This window comes from Triticum aestivum, chromosome 7A (genome assembly GCF_018294505.1).
Source record: "Triticum aestivum cultivar Chinese Spring chromosome 7A, IWGSC CS RefSeq v2.1, whole genome shotgun sequence".
NCBI classification, from domain to species: Eukaryota; Viridiplantae; Streptophyta; class Magnoliopsida; order Poales; family Poaceae; genus Triticum; species Triticum aestivum.
Genome location: NC_057812.1, coordinates 658,933,963 through 658,957,330, shown reverse-complemented (window position 1 = coordinate 658,957,330; position 23,368 = coordinate 658,933,963).

Here is a 23,368-nt window from a genome sequence, read left to right as displayed (position 1 = left end):
AGGAAATTTGAAGGGTAGGTATGAACAAAATTGGAACTGCACATGTACTGCTAAGTGATTCAATACACACATTACCAATCGAGGAGGAGAACGATGGTCGCGGCGGCCTCTGTGAGTCATGGTCGGCAACGGGAGTCAGTTCATTGCCCACGACGGTGGTGCTTCTGCGCTTGGCGTCGGTTTCCGAGAAGCAGATCCGAGACCATGGAAGACGGTGCCGGGGAAGAGCCACCGTGTACAACGACGACGGTGGACCGGCTCCAGTGTGGCATACGAGGTCGTCGATGAGGCAGATGCATTGTGATGGATGAGTGTGCTGATGTAGAAGGGGAGGAGCACGAAGGCTGCGGTGCCGTGGAGAAGTCTATTTTGCGGTGGGGATAGAAAATGGGGAGTATTCAGGTGTACTACTCTGGGTGCCGGGGTGGGGTTGGCTGGGTAGGGTGAACCTGAAGTTACGAAAACAGCCCCTACCAAGCGTCATCCATAGGCCTGTTCCGAAGGCTATGATGGTAACTTCCCACTGCTCAAATCAGGGTCGCGGGAGATTTTCCCGCCGACCTCAAAATTTTGTGACACTGAACTCCCCGTGTGGTGTGTTGGGTGATTCGGCTAAGCAACTAGCAAGTAGTACTAGTAAACTATGCATATTAGGTTTGACCGAAGTCAAACTTCCTAAAGTTTGACCAAGTTTATAGAAAAATATAAACATTTACCATAACAGATATGTATGATGTGAAAGTACATTCAATAATGAATCTAATGGTATTCATTTGTTATTGTATATGTTAATATTTTTTGTTATAAACTTTCTGAGAGTTTACAAAACTTGACTTTGACCAATGCTAATACGCGGACTTAAATAAAAACGGATGGTGTACACATTTGTTTTCTTAGTATGTAGTGAATTAATAATTTGTTGAAATTGAGAAATAAATATATTAGGCTACTGACTTCGAATGTAATGGTCTATACAATTCAATAGTTACAATCATTGTCAAATTCCAAGATGTATACAAGGTCTATAGTACTTCAGAACATGCTCAAACTCGCATAATCCCAGTCAAATGAGAATCAAAATGCATTTCATAGTTATTACTTTGCAGGATGCAACAAAACCAACAATAACTCTACATCAGCCATTACAAAAGCAACATTTTGAACATATCCCAATGTGTGAATGAAACATGCAGAGAGAGCTTGCGAAGATGGAGCAGATAGGGCGGGAAAGACTGTATGTATGTGGACAAGAGAGTAGGAGACAAACCTAATGAAATAGAGAGAGGGAGATAGAGAGAGAAAGGGAGAGGAAGAAGTTAGGTCTGTGAGAAAGATGGAGACATGTAATATATGTGAGATGCATGTGCATCCGGATTCTGTACACGTGGAAGGAGAAGAGACAACATGTTTGATGAGAGAGCTGGAAAAACATGGATGAGAGGGGAAGGATCTCGTGGGTTGAGGGATTGATAAATTTGTGCGGGGGAGAGAGGGATTGGTAATTTTGTGCGAGAGAGAGAGGGTGGGGGGAGGAGTCAGTCAGCCATCGTCACATCATCCTGCTTCCAAATGGCCCCGCATTCTCTAGCGCTGTGTGGTCGCCGTCTTCGATCTCCTCGATTCCCTCTTTGAAGATTGAGGTGTTGTGCATGCTGGGGTGCAGAGAAGCACAAGCGAGAGTGGTCGCCATATAACCTTGGATGGGGATGAATTGTGTGCTCGTGGGAGGGGTGTGTGTGTGCTGTGTGCTATGTGTGTGTGTCAGATATTGAGAGAAAACAAACCTAAGGAGAGAAATGTGTGTGTATGTGACGGAAAGCTACATGCTAAACAGGGTATTAACGAAGAGATTGTGCGTGCGAGATAGAGAGCGATGTGCGGGCTTTGAGGTGGGCAGGGGCCAGGTGAGGGTGTCAAAATGTGCGCGTTGATGCATGTGTTACATGCGATCGTGCGAGGGATGGACGAATTGAGAGAGATGGTTGTTGGGTTACGGATGCTCCTCTCTCTCTCTCTCACACACACACACAAGTAAAATAGAAGACCTTCTCTCATGTATACACAAGTACACAACGTATCGGCATCTGTCTATGTCTCACTCATGCATGATCATTTGCACATTCACACCTCTCTATGTCTCTATCACACGCACATCGTCTCCACATTGCCCTTCCGCCACAACACACATATGGACACATACACACGTTCTCTCTTAGTCACACACACAAAATCAATATTAAAAAAACTAGGGCGTACCTAAAACGTCCAAATCCAAATAAACATGGACTGGAGCTAAATTCAAATATATCAAAATATTGTAGCGTCAAGAACTTTTCCAGGAAAAAATGTTGTGTAATATTCGTGGATTGTTTTCACACACACAAAAAGGTTCGGTGGATGTCCTTCGAGCGCGACACGGTGACGCACCGTTCGATCGATCGCACGGTCGCGGTTCATGCACTTGCACAGGATTCTGTATCATGGCTGTGGTAACTAATAAAAGCGCTGCCTAAGTCTAAAGTTTACGTGTACTACTACGGTTTTCTTTTAAGTTTGACCAACCCTATATAAAACTAAACTAAGCTTCCATACGCGCACTCATCAATATGCCGCCGCCGTTGCGCATGCCGGCGCACGCCTGCTCCGGCCAACAATTTCTCGCCCATCACCACCGTGTCGCTGCCAAGCCGAAGGCTTGCCCGCTCACGTCATCTGCAGTCCCTCGCGATGTCGCCGCGCTGCCAAGCACGCGAGCAGCTGGTGGAGCCGCGTCTATGCATGCAGCGTATGAAGAGGAGGACGAGCGCATGATCCATCACGCCGGCGAGGAGGAACTAGCGTGTCATTGTCGTCTCCGCCCGCATAGAGGAGGTGTGCATGGTGGCTGTCGCGGCAGAAGCCGGTCGCGTGCGCGTCGAGCCCGCAAACCGGGTGCGGAGGCGGAATCTACCTTCGAGACCTTGAATGCCATGTGGATCCTGCAATCTGAAGGAGCAATTTGGGTCAGTCAACTCTTGTGAGCCGTTTGATGCAACATGGATGGCTAGAAGGGCTTCTTCAACCTCCGAAATTGATACATGGTTCATCTTCTCAGCCCGCCACACGCCTAACCATCTGCCGCCGCCGCACCCTCCCCAGAACCGCCTGCTACCGCCATGCTCCCCCCACCCCCGCCATTCGTTTAACCCCGGGCACGATCCATTTTTTCTGGCGAACTGCATTCCACACCCAACACTCATAAGATAGATCATGGGCACCCTGCCACCCTAATATAGATACTGGGGTAGCTTCTCTGCCGTCTTCTTCCTTCGCTCCATCGAACTTCTTTCACAAATTGACTGACCCAAATTATACTACTAGTACGAATGTGTTAAGTATAGTAGGAACATGAAGATACGAGAAGTTGTACCAACTGCAAGAAGAACAGTAGTAAGACATAGAACTAGTACTATTGTACATATAGAAGAGTTCAAATAACGAGAAAGAACATAAACATAGTTCTGCTGGGGCCTCAGCAACACACCCTTGAAAATAAACTAAGCAACTAGTCCGCTTGACACTGCAGTAGAACCAACATGAGCGATGGCACTGCCACCTACTCGGAGTCCGAGTCCACGTCCTCGACTTCGTCCTCGTCCCTCTTCCTCTTCCTCTTCGCTGATGCTTCTTTGATTGAATCAGACACTGGGCTCTGCTTCTTCATCCAACCCTTGTAGATATTTAAACAAAGGTAGGCATCCATTGCTGCGTACAGGATGTGATCTTCATCTAATGTCTTCGACTCCCATGCATGATGAAACTTGTGGTGAGGTTTCTTCAGTTTAGTGTACGAAGGATCAATCATGGCTGCTTCCAGGGTCAGCATTGAAGGCTGAGAGGACAACACCAGGCTTGCCTTCTGGAGATCGAAGGGCTGGCCTACAATCCGACCCAGGACATCCCTGTCGTTCCTAAAGTCTACAGTAACAAATTTCACTCTTCCGTCCTTGAGGAAGTTCTTAAAATCCTGGCACTCAACATTGGCATGGCATATGTGGTAGACCAAGGACATGTTATGTATGCAAACCTGGATCACGGCGGGCTTCTTCTTCTCTAGCTCCTTTAGTTTCTTCTCTCTTTGCAGGACTGTGGTGTACTCAACATCTGGGCCAGCGACCCACTCATCTGTTGAACTATTGAACATGCATAGGAAGCGAGCAAGGCATGCTTTCACCGTCGCGGATCCACATGTGTAGATGATGAAGAACTCATCGCCGGTGATGGCTCTAACCTGGTACTCAGCGGCGACCATGGAGATTTGGGAGGCCATGGATTTTGGAGGAGGGTTAGGACAAGTTGACCTGGTATAATGTGAAAGGACGGGATGACTGGGAGAGAACTATTGTAAGGTACTGTACTAGTAGAAGATGGGGACAAGTAGGGCATGCGAACGACATGGGGCTGCTGGCTTGCCCGGTGGATAAACGGCTGCAAGCCCCCAAAGAGTTCTCGAGAACTATGTGGAGCCCAGTAGATGTCATGTCTACTAGACCCATATCGTAGGCCTGACGGTATAGCTTCTGCCTGTTCGCACGACATGCCAGCGCGTGGGTAACTTCACTTAATTCCGTGAACCGTCGCGCCTTCCACGACCTTCGCCTCCCTCGTGCGGTCGCGCCCTTTGAGACTTCGACCAGCTATAAATGAGCATTTTTTTGCCTACTCCACATGCATGATACTCCCTCTGGTCCTTTTTACTTCCGTCAACCATTTGCAAAGTGTTTGACAAAATTTATTCTAAAAATATCAATATCTACAATACTGATTATAATGAGTATAAGAAGTACTATTAGATGAGTTAAAGATTCTAATCCTGAACTAACCCTGAAGTAACTCTAGCGAAAGAGGTGTTTGGATGACATGGTTAGATGGAGCGCGGATACGGTGAGGTGCCTTCATGGGCGGTGCGAGAGGGAGGGAGGGAGGGAGAGGACGAGAAGCTTTGAGGAAGTGGGGAGGGATCTGCTGCGGGGAGAGCGAGAGAAAAATGTGTTTTTAGTGTCCCGAGAAGAACTAACCCAAATAAGCACCTCTTGGGTGGGTTAGATTTTTTGGGTTAGTTGAGTTCAAACTAACCCAAACTAACTCTAACACATGGATCCAAACAGGGCCAATGTTAGCTATTAGAGTACTACTACCTCCCTTCTAGTTTAAAGGGCTCGATTCAAAATTTTCACCTACTCTTAGCAAGATAGAAGCGGTGGAATAGTTTTTGTAGTTCTTCACAAAAAATGTGTTTACCAATGCATGCATGAACACTAATTACTCTAACCCCCCCCCTCTCTACTTTAATTCTTTGCCACATCAGCATGTTTTCTATTCCCGTGTGCATGATACCAGCTAAGATACCACCATTATGGCCAGCCTTAATCATCGGATGCAGTAATTTAGTGCACCTTGAAATATGAACATGTGTGGGCAGTGTATGTTTTTAATGACTTGAGACTATACCTAGCCCGGCATGCAAGATGAGACTTATTATGCACCGTTCCCCATACCTGCAGGAAGCCTGTTCATCTCCAAATCTTTTCCTCTCCATGTGTGGAAACAATATGCCTGCCAGACTCTCCTTCTCCCTCCCGCGGTCCCACCACTCCACCCTGTGTGGAAAAAAATCTGCATGCATGACTCTCCTCCCCCTGCGCTCGTCCAGTCCGTTGTGACCAGCAATATTCCACCCCTTCCCTCACCCGTAATTTACTCCAACAAATATGCCCACATACTACCTCCTTTCCGGTTTATAGGGCTCAATTCAAAAATCTCACCAAACCACAGTAGATGATGAGTGGTGGAATAATTTTCATGGTTTGTAAAAGCACTCAATTAATGCGCTCGTTTTTCTAAAAGAATTGTGTTTACCAATGCATTAATTGCAATGCATGCATGCATGAAGTACATGCATTGGTCAAGTTTCTCATAATCCTCGTATGCAATGAATTAATGCACCTTGAAATCTGAGCATGTGATAGGAGTAGCTGTTACGTTAATCACGCAACATATCTTCCGGGACGTTGCTTCAGTTACTTAACTGCGGGTGCATTGGGTCAATGACATATGGGACCAACAGGGGTCTGGCCCACATGTCAGTGACGCAACTGGGCCTGCAATTAATTCAGTGCAGCTCAGTCCATATCTTACGTAGGTGTGCCATTGCTCGCTATAAATACTGCGCGTCCCATGACATCGCTATCTCCTCCCCCTCACGTTCAGGTTCATCGCTATCTCCTCCCCCTCCCTCTCACTTCGACCACCATGGCATCGCCCCTCCCAAGCCCTAGGCGCCCCTCGCTGCACCGCGCGGATGGTCACGCATTGCCGTTCCATTCCTCGCCACCACTAGTTGAGGAGGACGCGTCGGCGTTCTGCTCCTCGTCGCGACGCATCAAGGTGGACGCGTCACCGTTCCATTCCTCACCGCCACTAGTTGAGGAGGACACGTCGGCGTTCTGCTCCTCGCCGCGACGTGTCGGCGTTCCCAATCTCGCCAGCACGCGCGTCGGAGGACGCGTCGGCTCCCCGCTACGAGGAGAACGCCGCGCCGCCCGCTGAGCCCCCAGCCTTGAGGAGCTTTGGAAAGAAATGGATGTTGCCTTGTGGGAGACTTTGCCTCCAGCAGAGCGCGACAAAATAGAGGTAGAGAAGAAGGACGAGGAAGAGAAGCACACCGCAGAACAAGCTGCCTGGCAGTCCTATGTCGCGTCTGAGAGAGTCAGGCAATTGGCTCTTTGGCAGAATGCTCGTGCGAGGGCCGTGAGGGTGGCGGAGGACGCCCGTGCCGAAGCCCTGAGTGCAGTCAGGCCCAAGCGCCTCATCTACACTTGGCGGTACATGGACCGGGTGCACGCTTCCAACAAGGAGGAGTACCTGTTGGCGCCGGATCACCACACCCGTGAGATCGCGCTCGCCTGCTGGCAAGCCGGCAATCAGCACCTCGCGAGTTGCAAGGCTGAGGAAGAAGTGTTGTGTCGGCGTGCTGGGAAACGGCCACGCACCAGGGAACTCGTGGCACGCCGCAAGCGCTGTTGCGAGCGTCGTGGCTTTTAGTAGGAGTATAATTTTTGTTTCGTAAGGCGATCTCATTAGTTTTGGGACGCGAATGATAAATCCCGAAAGTCCAGGAATTATTAGCGTCCTTAATTAAGCATGTAAAAGGGAAAATTTGGAAACCTTGTGTATTCGTACGCATTTTGTAAGTATGTGCATTTAGCACAAACTTTACTATATACTATCGCACTACACGTCTCTCTATATATATGCTTGCAGACTGTGCTACTCCCTCCGTCCAGGTCAATAAGTCATCTTTGGTTGTGCACCGTGACCAAGAAGGAGGGAAGACTTATACACCTAGGACATTTTGATTAGTGAAATTAGGATAGCTGTCATGATAACTTTACATACAAACAGAACATATTGTTGATTTGTTAGACTTTTCAAGGACTTCTTTTTTGAAGAAAAAAATCAGCGTGGGAGATCTGTTTGCACGAATTGAACTTTGCATGTGCTATGCACGTACCCGCGTACTAGTAATATACTAGTTGTAGTTGTCAAATCGAACAGTATTGCACTGTCCACTACACGCCCGGCTGAACACGCCTCCTCGCCTCCATCAAACCCCTCCGTTAAACCCGCATGCAAATCGAGAAACCTACTCCGGCCCGCGGGAGGATATTTGCCGGTTGCCGTTGGAGAATAATAGAGTCACGTCCAATCCATTTGAGTTAATTGCGTGTATGATTCTCCCTCTATAAAAAGTTAATTGCACCCTTAATCTTGTATTCTAAGTACTTTGTGGGTTCCATTGTCAGTATAGTGTACATGACTTGCAGGCTGGCTACAGATTCGTACATAAAGTTAAAAAGAAACAAATCCATCCTTAATCCTGTATTCTAAGTACTCTGTGGGTTCCACTACCACCAGTACAGTACCGAAAGAAGTATAGTATATATTAAAAAAATATATAAAGCTAAAGTTTAGGATAGAATTCGAACTCAGGTCATCGCGCTGCGGGCATCCGGCCCAGACCAGTACACTAGGTGTTGGTTGCGGAGAATGCAAGAGATAAACCTTTATAACAATGAGCCCGTCCGTTGCAACAGATCCAAAGTAGAATAATACATATTCACAAATTTGAAAGAAAACAGTTTACTTTTGATATACGTATCACTAAAAATATCTTATGTTTCACTCCAAACAGTTTACTTTTGATATAACAATAATTGGACCAGTACTGTGATCACTCAAGCAAGTTGTCTGACTTCGATATGACCCTACGCTACTGGTATGTGTCTCGTAAGTCAAGCGGCATGCTGTAGTCATCATCACCTGTCCACTTCCTGCGGCACATATTCGCTTCTCCATCTTTGTCCGCTCTTCCATCCCCGTGAAGGTGCCTCCCCCCTCGTCCAATCTTCCATCCCTGCTAAGGTGCCTCCCCCCCCCCCTCGTCCGAAACCCAAGCACTAACAATGGTAGAACCGAGCAGCATCCGCCGAAAGAGTGGCTGGAATTCGCTCCCCACAGAGGTAATCAAGCTCATTGTTCAGTGTGTGGACAATCTCAGTACCATGCCGCTCGCCGCGTGCTCGTTGGGGCTATAGCGTTAACTCAAAGCCCTCAAGCCGGAGCTTTTTAAGCCAGCTCCTTGCTTGCTGATGCCGCCTGATCTTCAGAAATGTCGTGTCACACAGCATAACGATCGTAGGGTGGCAAGCATCAACCCCCTTAACTGCGATCCGATCCCCGTCACCCTCAACTACATTAACGGTATGTACTGGGTCGGCATGAACATGTCTTGGATGGTGCTCGTCAACGGTCGTGGTGGCTGGATGCTCGTGGAGGTCTACACCCGGTGATTGATCCCCCTTCCTTCAATTAACACTACACTGCTTTGGCACCACGGCCCAGAATACTCTGAATCTTACAGTAGCCAACATGATACCAAGTTTGATTTGCTCAAGGTTGTAATCTGCCAAGTTCCCACAAGATCTGCGAATTATAAAGACTTCAGGCTAATTGCGTTCTTCAACCGCGGTCTCGCCTATCTGACAGGTCACTGTGGTAAGTGGATAAATCTGCACGTCCATCGCAGGATGATACATCCTCCATGGTTCTCTGATGCCATTGAACACAAGGGCTTCATTTACGCTGTCGACTCCTTCTATGGCTGGACGTATTGCTGGCCTACTCCAGTCATCGCTACAAACGGTTGTCACAGCAGTACGTTACTTTCCTATGATATCGTGATGGCTTGCTTATATTACTGTCAATATTTACTGAAAAAATATTCATGCTCATAACATGATGTTCTTAAGATTGACTACATCAAGAGCCCTTTTTTATTTGACTCCAACTTTTTTTGAGGGTTATTTGACTCCAACTTGATATGATGTTGTAGGCCGCCTGGTGTCCCTACCCTTCCTAATCCCAGAACCTTTCAAAGAAAAGAGGCATGGCAGTTGCAGGTGGTTCCTGGCTCGATCATACGATGGCGAACGATTGATGATCGTTCGCATGTACCGGACATGTTGTTCCGCGAAATAGAATAACAGTCACTGCAAGGTCTTTGAGCAGGATCCCAGCTTCTCTGGGCCTTCAGGAATTTTTGACTGGAGGTTGGTAAGTAGCCTTGGTACACGCTCTCTGTTTGTCGGACTAAATTATCCGATTAACCAGGAGATAACCGACGGCAAGGATCATGATGGCAGCGCGGTTTCGTTCATCAGGCAAAACTGTGTGTACACAGCGTACCATGCGTCTCTGCATGCACCATACCCTGATATGTGCCGCCATGCTCTGCAACCCAAAGTAGGAGAGAGGGTCGCAAGTATCAGACTTCGACCTGCTGGCTTGAGTTTCCCCCGTCAGGAACCCATCTGGTTCAAGCCGTCAGCCAATCTCCATAGCTTAATAAATAGTAACGTCTAACTGAGCCAGTTAGTTAGATGCGTACACTTGGTGTAGTAGGATCTTTATTTAGTTTGATGCATACACTTGTTCTTTTTTGGTAGCCCTTTTGTAATGATGGCTGATGTTTGGTTTGGAAGAGAGAGTTGCATCTTCACTCTTCTGGCCTGCTTACTGCTTCTGTTGCACCCCAGCCCTGGTTGCTGCTGCTGCTATTTTCAATGTACAATTAGTAGTATATTTCGTCTGTTGGTTGAATAAATGTGTTGTTAGCACGACAAACACAATGTTTAGGAAGTCGTTGCACGGTTTGATCCTTTAGTGCCCCGTATCGTATGTAGAGCATACTATTTTTCGTACGGAACACATTTTCCACTTGTTGATAACATGCATCCCACTGATGAAGGCCCAATAGAGAAGCCCATAATTAACTGGAAGGGAGGCTCTTACATGAATCCGGCCCAGGTACATGCTCATGGTCCCCTAAACATAAATAAGTAAATAAATAAATAAAGCTAAATGCTCATGCACCAGTTCTTTAAATTCACGATTTAATAGGAGGATATTATTTCCTATGATAGTGCCATTACATTCAGTCGATATTATTCTTCGGCAAAGATAGCGACCAGTCTTCTTTCTCCCAGCATTTTCTTCCTGCAACCAGCGGACCCATGCAAATCATAGTCAATGTCGTAAATAGATCCGGTCCATTTTTATTTTTCAATAAGAATGTCCAACCCAGCCCAGCACATTGGCGACAACACTTTATCCTCCACCTTGGTGCGCTCGCTGCGGTGCCACCGTCCGGCCCTGTCGACATAGTTTTTTTCAAAACGGTCCTTGTCAACATAGTGAATCGGGAGAGGATTGTAGTTGTGAGTATGATAGTACGGACCCACCAGGTCCACTCCCGAACACAAGCAAGCGCCTCTTTTACTACTCAGATGAACCCCTCGTTTTTTACTCTAATCCACCCTGCTGATATCTGGGACCCACGTCATTTTCAACGTATAGTCAATTAACGATAGAATTGCACAACTTTTTTAGTAGTAATTCGGAGGAGCAGGCTATAAACTGGGTTGTGCGGTCTCTGTGACCCGTCTAACAACATGACCAGCCCAGCAGTTTCTTCTTTGGGATAATAGGTAGCCCAGTATTTCTTTTTGAAGAATGCCCAAGCTAGGCCTATTTGTTTTCTCCGACTTACTGGGCTGCAAATCTTTCAAGACGAGGAGGGATGCATTCCGGCCTGGCCAAAGAGTATGGTCAGTGTCTGTTAAAAATAATATCAAAAGGCGTTGAAAATTCCAAAAAAATTATAGCAAATGAAATATTAGTTTCTTTTTTTGTTTTTGTTCTTCACTGATATCTTATACTCCCTTCATCCCAAAATTCTTGTCTTAGATTAGTCTAGATACGGATGTATCTAATACCAAAATGTGACTTGATACATCCGTATATAGACAAATCTACGACAAGAATTTTGGGACGGAAGGAGTATTTCATTGGATTTAACATGACATAGTACTAATTTATTTTAAAATTTGTTTTAGTATAGCTACTAATTTTTGAATTAATAATATTTTTCCTCAGCAAAACTTTGCGAATTTTCAAAATTTCCCACATATTTAGTTAATTTTTTTAACCCTGGTACTGACTAGAAAATGGGCAGCAATTCTAAAAATGGAAAACGGGCTGCAATAAATTCCATATGAATTAGAAAATGAGTAAAAATTATAAAAATAATATCAAATGGGTTGTACACGCTACAGATTCCGAGGCTGACTTGTTTAAGCAAGGCTTTGTCAGTCAACACACGATTCTAGCAGCAGTGACTGTTGGATGTCCATCCAACGGCCGACGTGCTTCTTCAATCTCTGATCTTCCTGCTCCAGCCGCCTAAACTAGCGCCGATGGGACTACCTGCTCCCTCCTCTTGTGGCCCGTTGTGATGCCGCGGAGGCTTCCTCGACCCACCCTACTCTCTCCGCTGGGCTAGCCGCACACAATCAACGGCCTCCTTATTACGCGAAAAAAATGATTCCTCCCACTAACATCTGGGGCGCGCCGGTTGGGAGGCTGACCTGTGGGCCTACTAAGTTGACGTGTATGCAGGGCTTGTCAACTTAGTCAACAAACGATTCTAGCAGTAGTAACCGTTGGATTTGAATCGAACGGTCCTGCTGCTTCTTCAATTGCTCCTCTTCTTGCACTAGCCGCCCAAACCAGCGCCGGCGAGACCGCCTGCTCCTGCCTCCAGTGGTCTGCTGTGCTGCCGTTGAGGCCTCACCGCCCCCTACTATTCCCACCGCTAGCCAGGCCCTGCGGGGACGGCAGCCTCACACCGCAGCCGAACCAGTGAACCCTCGTACTCCTCTCCATGTGGGCATCCACTGCTGCGTCTTCCCAGGCTCCGCGTCGTCCCCTTCCTAGGCCTCGCCGTCATCCACCGCCTTGGTGCTCTCGACGCGGCATGGTCAATGTGGTCAACGACCGACTTCCATCAGAAGAGTACTGTACGTGGAGAGGCTGACAGCTGGCTCCACGGCCACAACCTAGTTTTTTTTGTGATTTACCAAGTAAGTCGCTTTGTCACGCCTGTTGGGCTGCAAATCTATCAAGACAAGGAGAGCTTCATTCGGCTGGCCGAGAAAATGGCCTATCAATAATGAGAAATGGGCTGAACATTTTTAAAACACATCAAACCGGCAATTAGTTTCAAATTTCGTTTTTCAGTTCGAGATTTTAAATTGCATTGATTTTTATGCGTGGACAATTTGTTGGATTTTATATTGACATATATTTATTTTTAAAATTAGTTTGAAACGTGGCTCAAAATTTCAGGATTAAAAACAGTTCGGACCGCACCGGAATATGCAAAATTTCGTATAATTTTTTAGCCGTGGCCACAATATGGGTTGTAATGCTAACAAAAATAATATGGGCTCCAAAAAAACCTTAAAATTAGCAAATGGGCTGTAAATTATTAGAAATAATGGCAGATGAGTTGTATGCTGTTTTCCACAGATTTGAGGCTTTCCTAAAAAAGGTTGACGCACAAGCAGTGACTGTTGGATTTCCATCCAGCGGTTGTCGTGCTTCTTCAATCTCTGCTCTTCTTGCTCCAGCCGCTCAAACAAGCGCCGGCGGGACTGCCTACTCCCTCCTCCCCGCGGCCGGCTATGCTGCCGCACAGGCCTCACCACCCCATCATACTCCCATTGCTGGCCTATCCATCCCTCTACTCACCCACACCTGCTGTTATTCTCCGGCGACGGCAGACGAACCAGTAAACCCTCGTACAGTCGTACTCCCCTCCGCGTGGGAAACAACTGTCAAGTCTTTCCTGGCTCCGTGTCGCTCCCTTCCTAGGCCTTGCCGTCGTCCACTGCCCTGGTGCTCTCGGCGCGGCCTGGTCAACATGGTCAATGACCGACATGCATCTGAAGTGACTGTGCGTGGAGAGGCTGACAGCTGGGTCCATGGCCACACAAAAGGAAATGCCTCCTTATTACGCGCAAAATAATGATTCCTCCACCTGACATCAGGGACCCACCGAAAGGGCCTCTGTATTTCGTGAAAAAAACATTACCGCCACTGATAGCTCGGATCCACCAGCTATATCTTCGCACGCATGGAAGTGCCTCCTTATTACGCACACAAAAATGAATACTCCCCCTGCTAGCTGGGACCCAGTATAGTGGGAGGCTGACTTGTGGGCCTACTAAGTTGACGGGGACGGAGGGCTTTGTTAACTTAGTCAATATGCACGATTCTAGCTCCATTGACCGTACGATGTCCATCCAATGGCCGTAGTGCTTCTTCAACCTCTAGTCTTCTTGCTCCAGCCGCCCAAACCAACGCCGGTCGTGCCTCGTGCTCCTGCCTCCCGTGGCCGGCTACGATGCCGCGGAGGCCTCACCGCCCCCTACTACTCCCACCGCTGGCCAGGCCATCCCTCTACTCACCCACACCCCCTGTTATTCTGCGGCGACGGCAGCCTCACATCGCAGCCGAACCAGTGAACCCTCGTACTCCTCTCCGCGCGGGCTTCCGCTGCCGCGTCTTCCCCGGCTCCGTGTCCTCCCCTTCCTAGGCCTCGCCGCCGTCCACCGCCCTGGTGCTCTCGGCGCGGCGTGGTCAACTTGGTCAAGGAACGGCTTCCATCGGACATGGACTCTACGTGGAGAGGTTGACAGCTGGGTCCACGGTCGCAACAAGTGCCTCCTTATTACGCGCAAAATAATTATTCCTCCACCTGACAGCGGGGACCCACCAGCTACATCTTCGCATGCAAGGAAGTGCGTCCGGAAAAAAATGATTCCCCCCCTGACTGCTGGGACCCACCAGCTACATCTTCGCACGCAAGGAAGTGCCTGACAGTTGGGATCCACCTGGTCGAAGCGTACGTAGCGTTGTCATCGCGAACGTGTACGTACATACTTGTCGATGTAGAGGCGCGCACGTGTCATAGTAGAGGCACGCACGTAGCATGTACACGTACGTACAGCGACTAGTGTGCAAGAAAGAAAATACGGCCACATACGTACATATGGGCAGGATCTCGAACGCCTACTCGCGCACACGTACGGCCAGGGCTCGTGTACATGGCTGGGTCGGAACGGAGGAACAACGTCGTCGTTGTGTTCATGGGGAGCCAACCGGCTGGGTGGAATGGAATGCGTCGTCGTGTTCATCGGGAGGGCTTGGACGGAACAATCAATGAAAACGAGGCATGACGTACCGCGGAACGGAGAAACGGCCTTGTGTTCGACCGGCCACGGTCAAAACGGGATCCTGTTCATCGGGAGGGGTCTGGTGTACCACAAAACGGAGGAAACGGACCTCCTATGGTCGAAACAGGGGTCTGGCGTACCGCAAAACGGGACTCCACGGGATACTGTTCATCTCCACCGTCGACCCCCTCCAATCTCCACGGGCTACAGTTCATCCACTGTCGACCTCCTCCAGCTTCCACCTGCGACTGTTCATCCACGGGCTCCTGTTCATCAAGACTCCACCGCGCGCTACTCCACCGCGCGCTACTCCACCGGCTACTGTTCAACCAGCCCTCTCCACTGGCTCCTGTTCAACCACCCCTCCACAGGCTACTGTTCATCTAGCCCTCTGCAGTCTACTGTTCATCCTGCCCTCCACGGGGTGCTCCTGTTCATCCAGCCCTCCATGGGGTCCTGTTCATCCAGCCCCAACCGGCTCGATCGATCGGGGTCTTGTTCACCCAGAGGCAACACCACGGGGTCATGTTCATCCACCCCCACTAGGAACTGTTCATCCAAACCCCCCCCAGGAACGCTCACTGTTCATCTAGAGGCAGCATTGATCGGCTTCAGTTAGCAGCAGTAGCGAAGGAATCGCTCGATCGGGTTCAGTTAACAGCCATCGATCGATCGCTCGGGTTCAGTAACGCATAGCCTGTAGTGCAATCGCTCGGGTTCAGTTAGAGCCCAACGCCTCGCTCGGGTTCAGTTAGAGCCCAATGCCTTGCTTGCGTGTACGAGAGAAACATGCATCGCTCGGCCCCGACCACCCACCGTAATCGGGAACACCCTGATATTTTCCTCGCCCTCGCTTCTACCATGGTTTTTTTCCGTCGTGGACAGCCCAAAGAATGTCATGCAGCTACGTCTCCGGCCCGCCCAGGACGAAAAGCCCATTTTCTGTCATGATTTTTTGTCATAGAAGTAGGAGCCCACCACATCTGTGATGATACCAGGTTTTGTCACAATTATCGTCATAGAAGTGTCATAAGTATGACAAAAAAATTCGTTCGGCCCAAAATGTCACGGATGTGTCATTTTTTGTAGTGAAGAGTGCCCATAACAGTGGCAGGTTGGTCTTGAGCTTCATTCAGATCAACATGATTAGCTTGACCACGACCATAAGGTCTGGCATTGTCGCTGCGGGGCTGGTTGTTACGGCCAGTTGAAGGCAGAGCTAGCTGGTTCTTTTTCTGGTTGCACTCTTTGGCAAGGTGACCTGGATGGCCACATCTGAAGCACAAACCATCATTGGGATTGGGAGCAGGAGCCTGGGGTGGTACAACTTGAAGAGGCTGCCTCTGCAGTGTAGGAGGCAGACGAGTTGCAGCATAGGACGGTCTTGGTGCAGGTGCAGTTGGACAATACATGATGTGGGGAAATCCATATCCGACGTTTCTGCGTTGACAGGCCCGAAGATGAGCCAACATCATGGCTGCGCCTGAGGGATCCCTGGTGTTCCTGAAGACTAGTCTCAACCTGAATAGCCTTGTTCACTATGGTGGCGAAATCAGCAAAGTCATGCACCAGGAGCGCTAGCTTGATATCAGGGTGAAGTCCGTCACGGAACTTCTCTTGCTTACGAGCATCAGTAGCAATGTCTTCTTCAGCGTAATGGGACAAGTCAAAGAATTCTCGCTGATAAGCATCTATAGACTTGTTGCCTTGGGTGAGGTTGCGGAACTCTCGCTTCTTGTCCATGATTCCCTAAGGAATGAAGCGGGCACGGAAAGCGGCTTGGAAATCCGGCCAAGTGATGACCGTTCCAGCAGGTAGGGTATGCCTATGGTTGTCCCACCATTGAGCAGTGGGACCCTTCAGAAAGAATGATGCAAAGGTGACATAGCTAGCAGGAGCCACACTACCAGACTCCATTTCATACGTGATGTCGTAGAGCCAGTCATGAGCATCAAGGGGCTGATTTGAGCTACGGTAAATAGTTGGGCTAAGGCGCACGAAGTCCTAGAGAGTTACTGAGGTTGGCTGTTGATTCATGTTCGGAAGAGGAAACTGAGCCATCATTCCTTCCATGAACTGGTGGTTCAGCTCAAATGGTTGCATCATTCCAGCAAAGAATTCGGGTGGTGGTGGATCGTTGGCACCACGGCCACGACCAGCGGGTCTAACCATCCTGCTAACATGTAACAGGGGGTAGTTCAGCATTGAGCATTTGCAAAGACAAGGATCATTCACGATGAAATATGCACAATGAAAGAGGTATGTTGGATACCACATAGTAGTCAACATGACAGAGTGTGTACTACTCAAAATACTATTCTAAGGAATAACTATGGCTTATCCAACTTTGGGGTGAATGTGGTCACGGGATCCTAATGTTAGAGTTAGTAAATTCGTTTAACCCGAATGGAAGAGAGATCAGAGTCCCAGAGTATAGACGAGGAATAAAAGATCCTAATACCAGCGAATAGCGACGTGGGCCCGTAAGACACACAACCAATGTTAGTAAAAGTTTTTCAGTGACTAGACTCAACTTCGGCCAAGGAGTTGGAAAGGGGGATACCTACAGGCAGTTGGCTCTGATACCAACTTGTGACGCCCTCGATTCAATCGTACACTAACCATACACACAAATGTGTATGATCAAGATCAAGGACTCACAGGAAGATATCACAACACAACTCTAGACACAAATTTAAAAAAATACAAGCTTTATATTACAAGCCAGGGGCCTCGAGGGCTCGAATACATCAGCTCGAATACGCAAGAGTCAGCGGAAGCAACAATATCTAAGTACAGACATAAATTAGACAAGTCTGCCTTAAGAAGGCTAGCACAAAAGCAACAACGGTCGAAAAGGCAAGGCCTCCTGCGTGGGAGCCTCCTAACTACTACAGGTCGTCAGCGGCCATCACGTAGTGGTAGGCACCCTCGGGGTAGTAGTAGTCATCAGTGGTGTCATCTGGCTCCTGGGATCTGTCATCTGGTCGCAACAATCGGGTATAGAGGGAAAAGAGGTAGCAAAGCAACCATGAGTACTCGTCCAAAGTACTCGAAAGACTTACATCAGATCTAAACTAAGTATGCATCTGTATCAAAGGAAATGGGATGTATCTGTGGACTAAAATGCAGGATGCCAGAAGAGAAGGGGAAAGCCTAGCCTATCGAAGACTAGCATCTTCAAGCATCTTGCAGCATTTAGAAGAGTACATATCAACATAATGTAAATTAGTAGTAGTGTTATCAACCTCGGCCAGAGATCCTTTCTCGACTCCCTACGAGAAAGCAATCCTAGAGCCATACTATCCATTTATCACCTCAAGTATCGAGTTCTAGTTGTATCAATCGGGATACAACTCCAAGTGTCAGTTACCGTAGGACAGGCTATCGATAGATGTTTTCTTCCCTGCAAGGGTGCACCAACTTACGCACCACGCTCGATTAACTCCGGCCGGAGACACTTTCCTGGGTCATGCCCGGCCTGGGCAAACAATACGCCGCAACCCAACCTAGGCTTAATAGAGAGGTCAAGAACGCCGGGCTAAACCTATGCCCCCAGGGGTCATGGGCCATCGCCCCGAGAACTCCTGCACATTGCGAACGCGGACGATGAGCAGACCTAGCTACCTCCTTCAAAAAGGCAGGTGCTTACCAGTCCAACCCGGTGCGCGCCGCTCAGTCGCTGACGTCTATTAAGCTTCGGCTGATGCATACAACGCAGAACGCCCATACACTGCCCACGTGATGATTAGCGCTATCAGGCCAGAGGCCCCTCGGATCAAATATCCAAATCATAGTGTATTAGGAACGCGCGGTAACAAGCAGAGAATCACAAAAGATGTGACCCCGCCGCCCCGTCTCGAGGACTTGCGGCAAGGGCTAAGAATGCCCGGCCACGCCTCATAATTATCTCGCAGACACCCTCCAGGTCAACCCGACTCCTCATCACTCGCAAAAATGCTCGCGCGGGTACCCCTCAGGGCCGACCCATCTTTAGTAACATGGTTCAGTGTAAAGTCATAGTAACCATAGTAACCGTGTGTCTAACACCAAGAGAAAAACCCGAGGAATCACCCCCGGTGAATTCCACTCGATGTAATCATCAAGTTGAACGTAAGAGGATCCACCCTTGAGGTTCACACTTGAGGGGTTGCACGACAGAGCCATATCGGAAGTGGTTAAGGAGGAAATCACCCTCGATGACCACGACCGGATAGCTACACTACAGAGATCTCATCAGGAGTCATGTATGAGGTTCCACCCTCGGCACTCAATGCTAACTCTGTAGAGTCGAGCAACAAAAGGGGCGTGAAGTGATGTGAGGTGTCGGGCTCTGGTCTTCGATCACGTTTATCGAGTCATCGATGATGAAGCAGGGGCAACAAGGACAAGGTGGGGTCACTGATGGATCACTAACCAACCTATACTAAGAAGTTTAGGATAAGCAGGTAAGGTAACAATAAGTGGGTTACAAAAGCAGGCTATGCATCAGAATTGGAGCAAACAATAACAGTAGCAAAATCTAATGCAAGCATGAGAGAATGGAATGGGCGATATCGGGATTATCAAAGGGGGCTTGCTTGCCTGGAAGCTCTGTTGAAAAGAAGAAGTGTCGTCGACATAGTCGATCATAGGGGCGGCATCGGTCTTGGGGTCTACCAAAGAGAAGAGGGGGAAGAAACAGTAAATATAGAGCAAACAGATGCATCACTAAGCATTACATGACAATATGTAGAGCTAGGGTTGTCCTAACGTAGTACTACATGTTGCAAACGGAGGGGATAAACATCCGAGGATGAATTCCCGGCGTTAGACGAATTCCGGACAAGTGGAAGAGAGGGGACGGTTCCATGTTCAGCATGCTAGGAGCACGTGACATATGAAAGGACCGCGTAATTGGATTCATTGGATTTTTCTGAGCAACTTTCATGTAGAAAACATTTTCATCCGAGTTACGGTTTATTTTCTATGAATTTTCAAAGACTAAACCATTTTCCGGGTTTAATTAAATTAATAGAAAAGAATTATTATGTCAGCATGACATCACTATGATATCAGCAGTAAACAGGACGGCTGACCAGGTCAAACTGACCAGTGGGTCTCAACTGTCATAGACATAGGGGCTAACAGTGTTTTATTTTAACTAATCAGAGTTAATTAGCTACTAGACCCCACCTGTCAGTGACTCACTAAACTAACTAATTAAGTTCATTTATAAAATCTTTTTAATTCGTTTAATTACACGGTGGGGCCTGCATGTCAGTGGCACGGGGCCAGCCCAGTCAGTAGTTGACCCGGTCAACAGGTCAACTGGACCCACTGGACAGTGGCACGACGGGCCCCAGTAGTTAGCCCAGGTCAGCAGTGGTCGGCGACTCGCCAGAATCACGCCGGCGAGCGCGTTCTCAGCGGCGCGAGTACGGGCACCGGTCGGAAACGGCGCACAGACCACCGTTTTGGTCGCGGTTGGGTGCACTGGAATGGTGAGTCGACGACGCGTCGACTGGCGGTGGTCAGAGTGGCTGAAAACGACTGGAAACGAGCGGCACGGCCTCGCTGGCGACGAGCTTGTTCGGGAGCTCTACGGGGAGACCATTTCAACGCGTGAATGAACAGAAGAAAGAGCTAGGCGGGTGCTACGCAGTGCGGTGAATCTAACGGGCACTCGCCCGTGACCATAAGGTCACCGGAGACTCGCCGACGACGAGCCCTGCGGCGCTGCGTTCAGGCGCGCGTGGAAAAGGTAGTTAGGATACACACTAGGGCCAGAAGGGAGTGGGGAAGGAAGAGGAGCTCACCGGGGAGGCACAAGGTGGCCCGGTGTCAGCTTAGTAGCAGTAGCAGTCGCCGGAGATGACGAAGTTCACCGACGATAGTGGCGGAAGGGGACGGCTGGCTCCGCTCATTGTGGAGCTCTCCGACTCCCATGAGGGGCACCAGACGACGCGACTCTTCGCGGCGGAGAGCTACGGCATGATGGCTCGGCTCGGAGACGACGGGGACCGCGAGGACGACGGTGCACGGTGGCAGATGCGTTCGGGCGATGGATCTGAGAAGGAGGCGAGGCGACAGAGTGAGCGAGGAGAGGGGGAGAATGTCGAGGAGGACAGGGGGAGGACTCGAGAGCCGGAGGGGGTGCTCTTATCCACCCGCGGTGTTGTCAACGAGGTGGTCCGGCGGCGACGAGCCCCTGTAGCGGCGCGCACCGGGCAACAGGAGGGAGGGGAGAGCGACCGGGGAGGGGGCGTGGGTCGGCCTAGCTGGGCCAGCTAGCTTGGGTGGGCCGAAGCCCAAGGGGAGGCCAGGGGCTCTCCCACCCCTTCTTCTTTCCTTTTATTTTTCTTTTTATTTTTCTTCCCCGGCAGCTTTTGCATTTTATTTTTTCCACAAATGACTTTGCAAAAATATGCCACTGGCCAAAACAAAGTCAAAGAAGTATTTTGCACTGCCACAAAAAGATTGTGAGACTTTTGAAATAGCTTGCTCAATTTATAAATTAAAAAGGCATTTAATCTATTGATTTAGCCACTTCTTTAATTGGTTTAGGCCATTTAAACACCTTGTAAAAATGTTGGTTCACAACCAATATTAACAAATGATTATTTGTCACATGATGAACATTTTAGTTTTCATGTTTGATCATTTTAGAATTTCACTCATAATTTGAAATTGAATTCAACTGAAATTTGAAATGAGAGAGAACCAAGGATGATCAAACACTTGTTTAGCAAAATGATTAACTTAACCCCAGGGGTTACTGTAGCATCATTACACATGGGTGTTACACACACTGATATAGAGTTATGCGTTCTAAAGGAGAAAGTCCGGAATTATGCCGAAATGCTTGAAGCATAAAAGCAACAGACAAGTGTTTGCAGATCTGCTTAATAAAGACTTACCGCCCAGTGTGTTCGGAGAACACACAGTCGACATGGGTTTTATGGTATTGTCTAAGATTTCCGGACAATAAAGGGCCCAAGGTTAAAGAATTTGTTTCAAAATAGAAAGGTACGTTGTGGCTGTCTGATTCTATCGGCAATTGAGCTATGACAATGAAACATGTTCTATGTACCAATATGTGATGAATCAAATAAACTAGAAAGTATAAGGTTAAAACTAAAGCTGAGATCAAGGGGAAGAATGTTAGGTTGATCTCTTCCCCATTGAGCCCAACGGCTCGACGGGCCTTTGACCCACGCCCTAATCGGGGGCGCCCAACCAAACCATGGTTGGTGGGCCCCTGTTGCCGTGCTATATAAAGGCGTGGGGGAGCCGGCCACACGCGACACGAGATTGACCGTGCGTCCAGAACCCCACGTACATCCCTACTAATCTAGGGTTAGCGCGAAACAATGGGAAGCTCAACCACCGCCGCCACCCACGCACACTCGCGCTCATGCCGTTGCCCCTCCACCATGGCCACTGGCGCGAGCTCGTCTGGACAAACAGAAGGTAGGACCACCGATGATCTGACCTACTCGATCTGCAAGGTCTATCACATCCATCCCCACCGCCGCCGGAGTCGACATCTGATCTGATGTCCCCTGTTCAAGGAATTGCTTCAGCCACCTCACGACCAATGCAGACACCTCCACCCCACCCACCCCCTCCCCGGCGGCCTCCTATAGATTAACATACAAATTGAAGGGCATATGTTGCATTATGATTCGATCTAGATCACACATTCAAAGTTAAACCACAAGAAAACAAAACGACCATCAAGGACACTTTGAACGTTTAAATTATTCTGGTTGTGGTGCATGCTGTGTATGGGACTCTTGTAACTTGTTCATCAGTAAAATGCATGAGGTAGTTTGTACTTGACACATCATTTACCAAAACATATACTACACCAAACATGAGAAAACATGAAGAGCATAAAGCACTTCGAATGTTGGAACTCATGTGGTTGTGAAATAGCTAGGCACATGCTAGGTCTGGTACTTCTATCTTTTACATGAGTAATATACATAGGGATGAGGAAAAAAATGTGTGCCTAACACCGGGTTCCCGCACCACCCCAGCCGGCGCAATTAATTTAGACAATCCAAAATGGAAACTTGTCATTTTGGCACCTTCTAGTTTTGGAACTTTCTTATTAGCACATTTGAAATTTGTAGTACAGCCTTATAAAAAAACCTACATCGTTTTTCTTAATTTGAAAGTTTTAGAAGTTTTAAAATTTCAACTTTCATCTTTTTTAACTTCTACATATTTTAGCTTTAGATTTTTTTTTAGATTTCTGAATTTTAACCTTCAGATTTGATTGAAGCTTTAGACAGAAAAAGGAAATGCATCATCTGACCAAGGGCCGCAAGGGGGTAAGCAGAGGCGCTACGAATTGTTTTGGGAGAGAGATGGTGCGCTCCCAGATGTAATTAAGGAGGCTTGGGATTCGATTGGTAATGTTCAAAACCTAGCACAACTGCGGGATGCTTTATCAAAAACAATGAGAACTTTGGGCAAGTGGAGTAGGAAGTTTGGTAATGTTACTCGGGAGTTGGCAAAGTCTCGCTCTCAATTGGAAGAACTAATGCATATGAACGCGGATAGACAGGAGATTAGAAGAGTTACGGACAAGATGAATGAGTTGCTCTACCAAGAAGAGATGTTATGGCTCCAGAGATCGAGAATCACGTGGTTGAAAGAAGGGGACAGGAACACCAAATACTTTCATAGCAAAGCTGTTT